We start from the raw sequence: 14,247 nt of genomic DNA, 5'->3' as shown, positions 1-14,247 counted from the left end.
TTGTATCCCAGCCCAGCTGCTTGCTAGCTATGTGAACTCAGGCAAGTTCTTTACCCTCTCTGAGCCTCAGCTTCTTCATCTGAAAACATGAGGGTAACGGTGTAGGGTTGTTGTGAGGATTCAATGAGTTCTTCTATGTAAAGCACTTAGAATGGCTCCTGGCAGGCAGTGAGTTTACACGCATGTTTAGCTCTCATTAGTTTCTGCTTCATTCTCTCCTTTCTCCCATAAATAACCATTATTTTAAAAAGTTTCTTGTGTATTACTTCAGTTTCTTAACACAGATAAAGCAGGCATAAATATCAATTCTTATTTTTCTCATTTAAAAAAAATCGCCACGTTAGTATATATTGTACACACGGTTCAGCACCAGTTTTTTAAGTTCTTTGGTTTTTTTTTGGTTTCACTTGATAGTGTACCTTGGAGATTTTTCCACATCACTACAAAGAGAATTTCCTCATTCTTTTTCACAGCTGCACATATAAGGAAGGACTTGCTAACAATTAGAGCTTGTTGTAAAATAAAGCTGTCGCTGGGAGCATTCAGGTGAAGAGCAGACAATCACCTCTCAGGGATGTTGCGGCAGAAGGTGATGTGTTGGGGAGGTGGCTGGGTAAGAATACTCTTAGTGTTCCTCCAGCTGAGATTTCCTGATCCTGTGTTAAGTTTTCCAAAGAACCAAAGAACAGGTCAAATAACTAGACATAGCATTGTTGTTTTGTGTCTCTGTCCGGGTTCAGACTTGGGACTCAGCCAGTCAGACTCCAGAGGAATTGCCTTGAGAGGCTAACCTGTGCCATCTCAAAACCCAGGGAGCTCTGAGTCTAGGTCCTGGCTCATTCTCTAGTGCCCTGTAGATCTAACCCGTCCCCAGCATTATTCCCCAGAGGGAAGAAGTATTCCATTCCAGGGGGACTCCAAGCCACCCTTTGGCAGGCATTCCAGGTCTCACTGGAATGTGTCCTTCAGAGGACATTGGGTGTGTTTCCCAATTCTCAGCCTGGAACTCACCATCTCAGGTGGAACTTTGTGGTGGCCAGCATGACTGGGTTTCCAACAGACAGCAATGCTCCAGGGCATTCCCACCTCCTGCTCTTTCTTGAGTGTTTAATTTGAAGGGAGGTTAGAGATTAGCTCAACTTCCTTCTACCAGGAAACCAACAACCAGAGAGTAAAGGTCTCCTGATTTGTAATTGCAGAAGGTGATAGGTGATTGTAGGCAATTGCACCATGTGGCAGCAAGGTACCACAAGCCCTAATAGAATCTGAAATGTCCCCTCTAGAAATGAATCCTTTTGGGTGTTTGTTCTATAGATCTATAAAAATGTAGATCCTGCTGAGAGAAATAACACAAGCATTTTCCAGGCACTAATTCCTCAATGGGAGTAGCTGTGAACATAGCTTATTATGAGGCACTTGGACAAGGTAGCAGGAAGGGCTGAACATAAGATAGAGCTGGAGAATGCTAGAAAGAGGTTGGAAGGCTGGGTATGAAACCAGATCCTAAAAGGAATCCATATTGTTTACAGTCTCTGAAACTTAGGATTCTTAGCAAAATTAATAACCTCAGAAGAGCCTCATGTGGAGGCACAAGAAGACATTAGCCTCCCTCCCATAATATCCAGGAGCACCCACAAAACGCTCAAACAAAAAAACCAGCAGTTTTCTATACAAACTTGGTTTCAAGGTAAGTGTCTGGAAGTATGCTGTCCCATTTTCATCCATTGGTATCATCCTTAAGCCTCTGTTCTGTAGAAATCCTGGAGCCACTATCCATTCATTGGTTTACAGGACAAGCCACGGTGAATCTTGATTATACAATTTCTATTGCTAGCTCCCTAAGGGCAGAAGCCATTCCTTGTACCTCCTTCCTCCTTCTACTCTTCCTCTCCTCCTTCTCCTTCCCTTCCCCACCCCTACTTGTTCTTAGGTATAACCGACAATAAATCACATGTTGGTGTGTACGATTTGATAAGTTTTGACCTATGTATACATTGATGGAAACATCACCACAATCAAGCTAATAAATATATCCACCATCCCAAAAGGTTTCCTTGTGCCCTTTTATCATTCCTTTCTCATGGCCCTTCCTACCCGGTCATTCCCAAGCAAGCACTGATCTGCTTTCTGTCACCACAGATTAGTTAGCATTTTCTAGAATTTTGTATAAATGGAATCATATAATATGTACTCTATTTCTTGTTTGGCTTCTTTAATTTAGTGTAATTATTCAGAGATGCAACCACATTGTTATGTGTGTATATGTGCGTGTATGTACAGTTATCTATCTAGTTTTATAACATATAGCTATATATATGTAGTTAATTCCTTTTTATTGCTAAGTAGTATTCCATTGTATGGATATTAGACTTCTGTTGATTTATTCAACTGATGAACACATAGGTTGTTTTTAGTTTTTGGCTTTTACAAATAAAATTTCAAGGAACGTTCATGTACAAGTCTTTGTACAGACACATACTTACATTTTTCTTGGGTAAATGCCTAGGAGTGGGATGGATTATATAGTAGGTATACGTTTAACTTTTTGAGAAAGTGCCAAATTGTTTTCCAAAGTGATTGTATCATTTTGCTTTTCCATCAGCATTGCATGAGAGTTCCAGTTGTTCCATATTCTTGACAACACTTGCTATGGTCAGTCCTTTTATTTTAGACTTTCTAATAGGTATGTAGTGGTTAATGGTATCTCATTATGGCTTTAATTTGCATTTTTCTTATAACTAATGATGTTGAGCACCTTTTCATCTATCCTTTTTGCTGAAGTATCTGTTTAAATTATTTGCCCATTTTTGAATTAGGTTGTTTCCTTGTTATTCTTAAGTTTTGAGAGTGCTTTATATATTATAGATATAAGAATTTTATCAGATATATGATTTGCAAATATTTTCTCCCAGTCTGGAGCCTGTCTTTTCCATTTTTTGAATGATGCCTTCAGAAGAGCAGACGTTCTTAAGCTTGATGAAGTCCAATCTCTAGTGTTTGTTTGTTTGTTTGTAGGTGTACTTTTGGTGTCATACATAAGAAATCTCTGCCTAGCCCAAGGTTACAAATACACTCCCTCATGTTTTCTTCAAAAGTTATGTCATTTTAGGTTTTAGGACTGTGATCCGTGTTGATTTAATTTTTGTATGTGGTGTGAATTATGGAGAAAAGTTCATTTTTTGGCATATGACTATCTAATTATTCTAGCAACAATTGTTGGATGGAGTTTCCTTTCTCCCCTGAAATGCCTTTGCACCTACATCAGAAAACAACTGGTCATATAAGCATGGGTGTGTGTTTCTTTTGTACTCCTGAACCTCCCTCTGTTACTTTTCAGGAATTTTGCAACCTGTTAAAGCCATTTTAAGCTTGTAAACTTTGCATTGAATAAATTATATTTAAAATGTAAGTAACAAATGCACAAAGCTTACTACTCCTAATTATGTCATTACATTTCACTGTCATCCGTGTTCTTGAAGTAACTTATGACTATTGTGCTAGATGGTAGAAGCCCTATATGATGCTGTGCTTCTGAGTCCCTCTTTCCAACTCTGAGTCATAGCTTGAATTGGTAGTATTTATACCACAGAAAATGGCAGATACTACTAAATTAGGGCTTTACCCCAATACTTGCCAGTTGTTAAACTTTACAATACACCCTTGAGAAGCTCTTAGAAGATGTCAACTCAATGAGATGAAGGATGCCGGGCACATTTGTAAATGTTCAATAAACAGTGGCGATTATTATAATGATTGGAAGTCTGAACAATTTAGGTTAAAAGGCCTTCCCTGTCCCTTCTTCCTCCTCCCTCTCCCAAGACAGGGGAGGATGTTTTGTTTGAAACAGCCTGTATCATTTCTGTATGTTTTTTCCACACACCTCTACTCTCGGTTTTTCTATGTGTTCAAGATTGTGGTTAAGACCTAGAAGGTACAGCTGACTCTCAGTGGAGTCTTGGTAATAAAGCTATTCTCTAACTACCCTCTTTCCCACTGCTCTAAAGGACCAAGAGAGAGAGAGAGAGAAAAAAGGCTTCAAATAAACTTACATGCTAGATATTCATAGCAATTCTTTCCAGGAGGTAGGAGTATTTCTGTTATTAATCTACATTTCATCATTGTTCTATAGTGGGCACTCCCCATTTTAAGTAAGTTAATCTTAAAAACAGAACAGAAGAATTTTAAAATGTTTTGAAAGGCCTATCTGGGCATAACTGGCTCGTGCGAATAGTGGGAAGAGTGGAATTAAGCATGGAAGGGTTTCAGCTGGAATGGATGAGTCTCCCTGGCTGCCCAGCGTTTGGGGATGAATCAATTAAAAGGAGGTGAAACAGGAAGGCAGCAGACAGGTCTCTGTAAACCCTGGAGTTTTTCTGTTGCTGTACCCTTTCTCCCACACTAGGGCCACCATCCATCCTCGTAGATGACATACGGGATGTCTATAATGAATATGGATTTGATGTGATTTCATCTCTCTGCCAAACTAACTCACAGAACTAATTCCACTTTAGACTATGTTAAATGAGGTTTTAAAAAGTGTATTAGGGTCTAACTTTTGAAGTCTCTAAGCTAGATCAAGAGGTGCATTTGGGAGAAAGCTTTGGGGACAACTCTTTCCTCGTGTCCACGACTGGAGCCATATTTTTGGTGTCTTTGATTTATAAGGGTGAGAGACTGTGGGGATCTGTCTTGAGAGAGTTTTGACTTTTAAAGGATTCAACTAGTTGAAACCTTATGTGCATTTGGAAATAAAGCTCTTTCATATCATGGAGTCTAAAAGCTTGAAGGTGGGACAGGACCTCAGAGGTCAATACTCTAAACCTAAATCGGATGCCTGAATCCCCTCCTTTATGTCTCTGCCCAGTTTCTAGCTTTGTCTGACACCCTCCCACAGCAGTTCTGTCCATTTCAGGTGTAGTCCATAGAGAGCCCTCCTCACATTGACCCTAAACCCACCTTCCTGGAGCATTCACCCATTGTTCCAAGGTCTGGAAGGTGTGGGCAGGCACACACACAGGCACAAGCTAGTGAGGTTTGTATAAGGAAAAAAACCATTTTTGGAGTGAGTTAATTCAACGTGACCAGCACTAATGGAGCCATCCTCTGTGTATGAGGCCCTGATCCAGGAACCGTGGAGATACAAAAATAAATAAAATGGAGGACCCACCCCCAAGGAGTTCACAAGGCACAGTTTAATGTGTGTCCACCACAAACTCTAATATAAGGCAGAAGATAATCTGAAGAAGGAAATGGAACCAACATTTGTTGAGTACCGTTGATGTGCCAGGCCCTGCCTTTCTTGTCACGGGTCTTGTGTCACCCTTGTGGGCTTGCTCATTAAACTCGCTGAACTTCATTTTCCTTATTTGTGTAATTTGATGTTGGCCTAGATGCCCTCTGAAGTGCCTTCCAGGCCTCATATCCTATGATTCATCCTCCCTTTCCCGGTGGCCCCAGGCTTTTCCCTCTCCTAGGTTGGGCTGGCTAGGGAAATGGGTGGGCAAGAGACATTTTTTTGTTGTTGTCATTCTTTTTCCCCCTCCCTGTGGGATGTATTGTGGACTTAGAAGCAGTTTGAACAAAGCACTCAGGAATAAACCTCAGAGAACCATCTAGAATTGGCAGAGGATAACCCTGTGACCCCAGAGGCCTTTTCCAGTTCTAATTTTTATGATTCACTAATTTGCTACACCACACTCAACTCTGTCCGGGAATCCAGAGTTCAAAAAAGATGCAATGTAAATTGCTGGAGGTAATGAGAAGGGCCAGAAGCATAGTTTTCAGTGAAATTAAATACAGGGCGATATTTAAGGAAGCCAGAGACTGTTCTTTTTTTTTTTTTTTCTCTCCCTTTCTCTGAGAGACTCCCTTTTTAAAGTGGGTAGGGTAAATTTCAGGGTTCCCCCTCCCAGTGGTATGACTAGGTTTCTGCTATGTTATGACTCCAGTAGAGCTGCTGTATCTGTTTTATAGCCTCCCCCAAAGCTATTGAATGCAGACGTGGTTGTTTAGCCATGAATTCTGTCACAATTAAAAAAAAATCACTTTTGAAGTGGGATATGCTGTGTAGGAAGACCAGTGTTCTATAAATATGTATGTCTTTGCTGAGAGATTTGCTGAGGGCAAGGAGCACTAACTTGGTATTTGATGAGTCTCATGAATTTTTAGTGCTTTCTACATTTCCCCAACTTTGGAGAATCTTTATGCCTTTTGATGACCTCTTCGCAACTTTGCATTAAAATTATGTAGCGCATGGGACGTCCGGGTGGCTCAGTGGTTGAGCATCTGCCTTTGGCCCAGGGCGTGATCCTGGAGTCCTGGGATCGAGTCCAGCATCGGGCTCCCTGCGTGGAGCCTGCTTCTCCCTCTGCCTATGTCTCTGCCCCTCTCTCTGTCTCTTGTGAATAAATAAATAAAATCTTAAAAAATAAAAGTTATGTAGAGCAGGTATGATACAAGTAGGATAACTGTTCCAGAACTACAGTATTGCTGGAGTCCAGTGGCTTCTGGCATGTATCTGAGCTCAGTAGGGGTTCGTTCAGTGGACCAATGGAAGGAAAGGGCTGGCAAGCCCAGTGCACAGCTATGTGGGAGGACAGGGACTGTCAGTACTGTGGAGTCCCATTTCACCTGGGCCCACGTTCTGTGGTCAGCTATAAGGTGCCCACCATGCCTGCTTAAAATTATTGGTGAAAACTCCATACAAAAGCATCATGTTGGAGACCGGCATACATTTCAGATGATTTTCCTTTTATGTTGGATCATATTGCTGTTTTTTGGTAGGCACTGGAAGAAGAGGTGAGTGCAGGTTTAGGGACCATGTTCTATTTAAAAAAAGTCTTTAAAAGCTGGACTTGCTCTCAGAAAAGGCACTTCCCAAAACACCTGAGGCTGGAGACCACAGAACAAAGAGTAGATTCGTATTCTTCATCTCACTTGCTCCCTGTGGCAGATGCCTATGGAGAAAAACATCAGGCTTATTTCCCAGCCTGATTTAAATAGTTACTTTTGCTTTTACTATCTTTCTCTCATTTTCTTTTTTACCCCAAATATGGAAAGTTGAATTTACAAGACAAATGGGTACCTGATGCAAACAAACTGTGTGAAGATTGATGTGTGTTATCTCCTTTGCAAGAATCCTGCAGAGTAAGTAGTGACAGCCCATTTTGCAGGTTTGAAGACTGAGGGAGTTTACATGACTAGCCCAAGCTCAGCTAATGAGTAGTGGTGGAATTTGAGCTAACACTCCAAAGCCTGTGCTCCTTTTTCTATACCTTTCAGACTGGGTACTTTTTAAAAGGAGAGTGAGAAAAATAGAAAGCACATGAAGGAAGGGGTGAAGAAAGGCACGCAAGCAAGAAACAAATATTTATTGAGTGTCTATAACATACCATTTATTATGGTAGGCATTTGCACATTCTCTTTGTGTTCTAGACTGTTAGTTTCCTAAGGCTGCTGTAATGAATTATCACAAACGTAGTGGCTTAAACAGCAGGAATTTAGTCCTTCATGGTTCTGGAGGCCAGAAGTCTGAAATTAGTATCAGCCAGGCCGAAGTCAAGGTGTTAGCAGAGCCACACTCTCCGTGGAGGCTCCAGGGGGAGAACTTGTTTCTCGCTGCTGCTGGCTTCTGGTGGCTGCCAACATTCCTTGGCTTTAACCACATCCCTCCAACCTGTGCCTCTCTAGTCCTATTGCCTTCTCCTCTTCTGTGTGTCAAATTTCTCTCAGCCCCTCTCTTCACTTAAATTTACATGAACCTTTATTTTTGCTCTTGGTGTGAAGTTGACTTTTCAGTTTTAGATACTTAAACCATGGCTGCCCTTGCTCGACGTGTTTTCAGAAGGGTGCGACCTACCAGGTGCACACATCTTCCCAGAGCACCAGGCTCGCACTGAAGCTGAGAGAGGTGGGTAAAATACACAGAAGAGCAGATTACAGGGGCGAGTGAGAGGCCCAGTGAATGCTTCTCCACCTGATGGGGGATGCGGCTAGAGGAGCTTTAAGATGCTTTCAGAGACTGAAGCTGTGGAACAAGAAGGGACTCTTTAGCATGTTCTATGACCTCTGAGTGGAGGACTACAATCTGGGGGTGGGCGTGGGTGGAAGTAAACACCAGGAAGGGCTGATGAGCCCTCACAATCCCCACAAGTGAATGGAACATTGGCACCATGCTGTGACAAGTGCCAGCCAGTCCAGTTCGGGTACATGAAGTGCTCTTTTGCACAGGAAAGACAGGTAGTGGCTCTGACCCAGAGAGGTGCAGGCCCAAATGCTACTCATCTCTACCAAAGGCTTGAGGTTCTCTTTTGACTTGAAAAGTAGACCCAGGTAGGTGTCTCTCCATCACTTCAAATTTAGGTTTTTCCCACTGCCTTGCCTAAGCCAGTCTACTCTGCTGATGGGCCCACTTTGGACATTTGCGTAAGCATTCTCTACCATGCAGGACTGGGGCCTTGGTGTCAATATTGACTCCTCATTTCCTGAGCTTTCCACCTCCCTCCCAGTCCCCGTAGAGATGAGGTAGAAAGCCTAGCCATAGGACTGTGGGATCTGGAGTCAGCAAAGAAACCAAGAACACAAACTGGGTTGGAACCAGGCTCTTCCACTTATTTGCTGTGCATCTTAAGACCTGTTGTTCAATCTCTGAAAAAATCAGGATAATGCAATCAATCTTATTGCATTACCCCATAGGCTTATTATAGGAATCATGTAAGATAATAATAGTTATTGTTGCTATCGTTCTTTTTCTTCTAGCTCCCACTTCAATTCAGGCCTTGATCACCTCAAATCAGGACTATGGGAGGTGTTTTTAAGTCAGTGATTTTTGACACTTTTAACTGTGACCCACAGTAAAAAATTTATTTTGTATCCTGACATCACAAACACATCTACAAAATAAAATAAGAGTTTTATAAAATATTTTGGTATTTTAAATTCTTTTCTTATTTATTGCATACAGAATTTTATTTTAATCTATTTTGTTGTTTTTCTGGCCCACCAATGAGTGAAGACCCATGGTTTTGAAAAACACTCCTCTAAAGATGGTCCTGAGTAAAGTCCCTCCTGCCTTCCAGCTCATGGAATAGCAAATTCTCAAGGGGAGGCCACTTTCTATGTTTTACAGTATAACACTAGCACCCACTGCCTCCACTTACCTCACACTGTACACAGTTCCAAGCACTTCTGTGTATAGCAACTCACTTAATTCTCACTGCCTACCCCCTCTGAAGATGTGATGTCCAGCTTCATGTCACAAATGAGGACATTCAGATTCCAGGCAGTCATGTGTCTTGTCCAAGATCATGTCCCTGAAAGTGACCGAATCAGGATTGAATCCCATTCTCTTCAGCCGGATCCAGAGGCTTTTCTACACACAATGAGTTGAAAGAGAAATTCAAGTTTTTAGGACTAAGTAAGAATGTAAATGAATTGCAGTTATGGCCAAATCTTCTATTGTATGCTTTCTTTCATAAAAAAAATGTGTAGGATGATGAATATGCAACTTTGTATAAGAGAGTCACTTAGTGGTCCTGCCCCCTTACTGCATGTCCATTCATTCGTTCACCCACGCAACAAATTCATTCTTATATTCATTCAAGGAATAGTTATTGAGTGCCTACTATGTGCTGAGCGAGCTATGTGGATACTATAATGAACATAACAATTTTTTTTAAAGTTCCCTTTCTTGAATGAACACAATTAGGGGGTGCTAAGTGGTATGAAGGAGAAATAGAGCAGGGTAAGGAGAAAATATGGCCAGAGGTGGCCTTGTAAACAGCATAATCAGAGAGGGTTTGCAGATAACGTTACCTTTGGGCTGAGAACTAAATGAAGTGAGGAAGCAGGCTAAGTGGGTATCTGAGGAGAATTTTCCAAAGCCAAGGTAGAGCCAGTTAAAGAAGGATTGAGGTTGGTGGGGATTGGGCAGGAACCAGGGGAAGAGTGGGGGAAGAAAAAGTCAGAGAAGGGGCTTGAACATATAGAACACTGAAGCCATGACAACGCCTTTGGATTTTATTTAATTAGTTCTTCAGAAAGGAATTATATGCAATATTTTTTTAAAAAACCACCTTTGTTAGCTCATTTTTCTTTCACACTCAAACATCTTTACACTCTAGTAGCTCACTAAGTTGCTCTAGTGTCGTTGCTAATAAAATCCTAAATTGTAGCTTCAGAAGAAATATTGCATACAGTTTGGCCTGCCCTCCCATTGTGTGACTTTCAATCTTAGAGGTGGTCATGGGAAACATCAGAGAGAGAATCTAAATTTTGGGTCCCCAAGCAAACATTTCAGAAAGCAAACCCTCACCCTTTTGCAAATTCTCAAGTGCTTAGGTGTCTCTTTGGGAGGGACTGCATTACGGGCTCAGGATTATCCCACCTGTTCTATCCCCATTCCCCCTAAGCAGGGTGGTATCCCCAGGCCTCAGCTGGCCTTTCCTCCAGGTGAAATAATTTAACTTGTGAAGAGCTTTGGCTTATCTGTTTATTCTTAGCTAAAAAGTAACTCAATGGTCAAGAACCATCACGTTTCAGAATACAGCATCAGGATCACATCTCACACACAGTGGTGAGTCTCATGCCATGGTAAGCCTCAACGTGACATTTAGCAGGGTTGTATTCAGAACACTAGTAACTTGGCATGTGTGGGCTACTTGGGGGTAGCTTCCAGGCATGTCCTTCATATCCTTCATTGAGCAGAACTGACTTTTCCATTTTCCGTGATGTGACTCCAGAGGCCTCGCAAGCCTTACTACATTTGTCCTATTTAAAGAACACTTCCTCCTCTAGATGCCTGCGTCCAGTTCAGGTCCAATTCCACCAGGAGCCTACCTATTGGAGTATTTAGTGGGGAAGGTTTAAAATGCATTATTAACAGGAGTCATTGCTTTTAATCCCCCAGACAACGTGCATTCTTGCTCTGAGTTCTCAAAACAGCCTATTGAGGTGGGAACGAATGCTAGCCTTTTATAAAAGTGGAGGAAATCAAGGCATAGAAAGGCTAAATAACTTCTCTGAGAGGTAGAGTCTAGATTCAAGTTCAGAACATTCTCATTCTACTTGATTAACTCCTGGGCCACATGCCCTGTGGTATATTTTAACTGGGTTATGACAAAGGGAAGACCAGTTGAGCAAAATTGTGAAGGAGTCTCATTTTCTTCTTTCTGTTTTTGTTCTTTTTCCTTGATCCATGTTTTATGTTCGGGCCCATCTGCTTTATGTCCCTTTCTCCTTTCTCTTATCTTCTCTCTCTCCCTTCCTCCCTCCACTGAATAAAACCCAATATTGGGAAAAAATCTGATTAATGTAGAAGGATAAACTAGCATAAGGTCTTAACTCTCCAGCAGGTTCATCTGCAGCAGGGACACATCTGTTCATCAAATATTTGGAGGATGCCTGCTACAGGCAGACATCAGGGCTGTGTAATGTTACTGAATCAGTAAATAACTATTATTCCCCAGGGCCTTCCTGGATTCCACAAGAGGGTAAAGAAACTTCCTATGACCACATAACTAGCTAATGGCAGAGCCAAGAGGGAACTAGAAGCCCCTGAGTCTCAGTGGCATGGCCTCTCCACTGTTATACTACCTCTTCCATTTGCTTTTTAATGTATATCACAGTGAACCTCTAAGTGGCTTTGACTCACAGGTAGAGAGTTATTGGGATGAGGGAGGCTAACAACTATTGTTTCTCAATCTCCATCGTGCAGGAAATAGCTCGCTCCAGTTATTTTTTAAGGGTTTCTCTGGAAAGCACATTGACAGTGATTAATAATCATCTCCTATTATCAGTTTTGATGGGTCAAAAATATGTATGTTTTGATGGGTCAGAAAAATTAGAGGTAAAATTCTAGAAATAGGCAACATATTTCCCTATCAGCAAAGACAATCCATTGGGAATTTCTGGGCCTCTCAGATGCAAAGAGGGCCCAGAGAGCCCAATGGGAGAGGAGGGTCTAAGAAAGGGAGGTAAAGTCCACTTCATGGATGCCCACACTAGATCAATATTACTGACCCTTCCACTAGTTGGGCCATCCTGAGAATCTTACAGTAGCCGGTTCAGCACCAAAATAATAGGTCAGAATGCTGCAGGGCTGAGCCAGCCGACCCCTCAGATTCCCGTACTGTCATCTCTGACCCCACCCCCAACTACCCAAGTGCTTTTAACTCTCCAGGCAAAATTCACTTTGCTCCTGGGCTGAAACACACTGGGCACATTCTTGAACAGAGTTCAAACTAACAGGATTTCCCTAAAACAAGCAACTCCCTGGATGCCCTGGGAAGCACTGTGACTACCGGGAGGATTAACATAGCCAGAGCAACGTGGCTTTGGTCCAGAAAGAAAATGTATGTGCTCAAAAAAAAAAAAAAAAAAAAAAAAAAAGCTGGCTCAGAGTCTTGGGAACCCCATAATCAGAAGCATACTCATTCTGATGGTTTCAAAAGACCCAACACCCACCTCAATGCGACCTGGCGAGGGTTCAGAGAAATCCACCCCTCTTTTGTCTTTTGGATGGAATGTAGGAGCCATATAAGACTTCCTGCCTAGAAGGCAGAGAAAGGGCAAGCCCTTGCCACCCTGTCTCAGCAAGGTTGGGGGACGGTTAGAGGCCACCCTTTGGCTCATCTTCGGGTGCTGTGATTTCATCTCATGGCACAAGGCATTCTGGTTTAATTCTGCATGGTGCCCAAGTCCCTGCAAACCTATCTAATATTCAGCCAGCATTCTTATTGGTTTATGTTTTGTTTTGTTTTTCTCCTGGGGAAAGCTACTCTCAGATTAGGGTGTGGGTGGCTCCTGTCAGGACTGGACGTGCAGAGATGGAATAGGAATTGAGATTAGGGGTCTGCAGGCCAGGAGTGATGAGCTTGATGCTCTCAGAGGTCAGGGGCAAGCCTGAGGCCCAGCCAGTGCATTATTCATAGAAGGAAAACATGTCTTGGAGGTCAAGGCAAGCAGGGTCAGGAACCCAGATGTACGGGTACTTTATAAAAACAGAACTGGCTGGAAGAGAAGTCATCTTGGGTCCAAAGGAGGAACTGAGTCACCTCTGGCTTCCTGATTATTTCTAGTAGGCTGGGTACAAGTCTGGGCCACAGGGGAATCTACCTTCTACCTTTAGTGAGCTAGAGACCAAGGAAAAGGGAGAGTCTTACAGTTACTAACAAACACCTCCCTGTGGTCTCTAACTTACACTATTTAGAAGGCGTTTGGGTTTGCAGGCCACTTTGGTAAAAGAAAACAGAACTGTCTGCCTGTAGTCTGCTATGGTCTGTGTTGTCTGTAACTGGAAATGCCAGCAGAAGATTTTAAAATATTGGATCTACACTGAGCCAACTTTAGTGGGGGGACCCTGGGAAATGAAGGCTTCAAACATTTCCTTAGAAATTTTGATTTTCTAGAACAGCCTGAATCTTCAGACCAAACGAGTTTTGCAGGTCTGGTCATAGCAGCCAGCCTACCTCTGCACACACCCTGGTTCCGGTCTGTGCCCAGGGATGGGGTTTCAGCCTTATTCCTTGTAAGTCTTATTTCTGGCCTACAACTCCACTGGTGATCAAGGGTGGATGTGTTTCTGCATTTAAAGCAAGATTTCTCAACCAGTGCTTTGCAGACAACTCCTAGTTAACACATCGGTGGTTGCTTCCCACTCCAAACTAATCATCCGTGCATCTATGCAATCACTCATTCAATCAGCAAACACTTCATCAAGGCCTTAGATTTGTCAGAATCTGCCAGGTGCTGATTAAAGAAGGAAGAGGTGGAGGCATGGTCTGAAGGGACGAGAAGAGTGGCAGGGTCAGCATCTGACTTGGAGAAGGAGGAAGTGGGAAGACAAGATCTTTTGAATAGGTAGGATTAGACAACCCCTGAAGGCTTGGGAGATTAGAGGATAAATTGTCAGAGCACACAGGGTAGTGAAATGAACAACAGAATGTCCAACCCCAGAAGAAACTGGGTTCTGAACTTTGAAAGGAAGAACATAGTTTCCTGCCTGGGGGTGCATGTCACTGCTGTCCTTATCTGAATGCCCTCAGTGATGGGCATTGCTGCGAGGATGAGCTTGAAGAGTCCTTCCCTTGGTCTGAACACCTCTTCAAAGATTTTAGTCTATGATAAATTCATATGGCTGACTTGATTAGAGCAGGTCATTCTAAGTCAGTACCCCAGACTTAGTCCCATGGGGCTAGTTAATTTCCCTTTGTTCTAATGACAAGAGATTATCCTAGAATGGGCTTGCAT

The 14,247-nt window shown here is 42.4% G+C and overlaps 1 long non-coding RNA gene across 3 annotated transcripts; it reads left to right on the top strand.

Moving 5' to 3' along the window:
- Positions 1–2,600: 2,600 nt before the first annotated feature.
- On the top strand, positions 2,601–8,904 carry LOC140636934 (uncharacterized). 3 transcript variants are annotated; one of them, XR_012034195.1, is made up of 4 exons: positions 2,601–2,652; positions 7,060–7,146; positions 7,798–7,909; positions 8,758–8,904. It is a non-coding gene; the product is annotated as an uncharacterized lncRNA (long non-coding RNA). The 3 variants fall into 3 exon arrangements; XR_012034196.1 differs by lacking the exon at positions 2,601–2,652 and having other exon boundaries at positions 3,429–7,146; positions 7,786–7,909; XR_012034194.1 differs by lacking the exon at positions 2,601–2,652 and having other exon boundaries at positions 3,439–7,146.
- Positions 8,905–14,247: the final 5,343 nt, after the last annotated feature.

This window comes from Canis lupus, chromosome 7 (assembly GCF_048164855.1).
Source record: "Canis lupus baileyi chromosome 7, mCanLup2.hap1, whole genome shotgun sequence".
Classification (NCBI taxonomy): domain Eukaryota; kingdom Metazoa; phylum Chordata; class Mammalia; order Carnivora; family Canidae; genus Canis; species Canis lupus.
The sequence above is the reverse complement of the archived record's forward strand: the minus strand, read 5'-3'. Positions and strand labels throughout refer to the sequence as shown.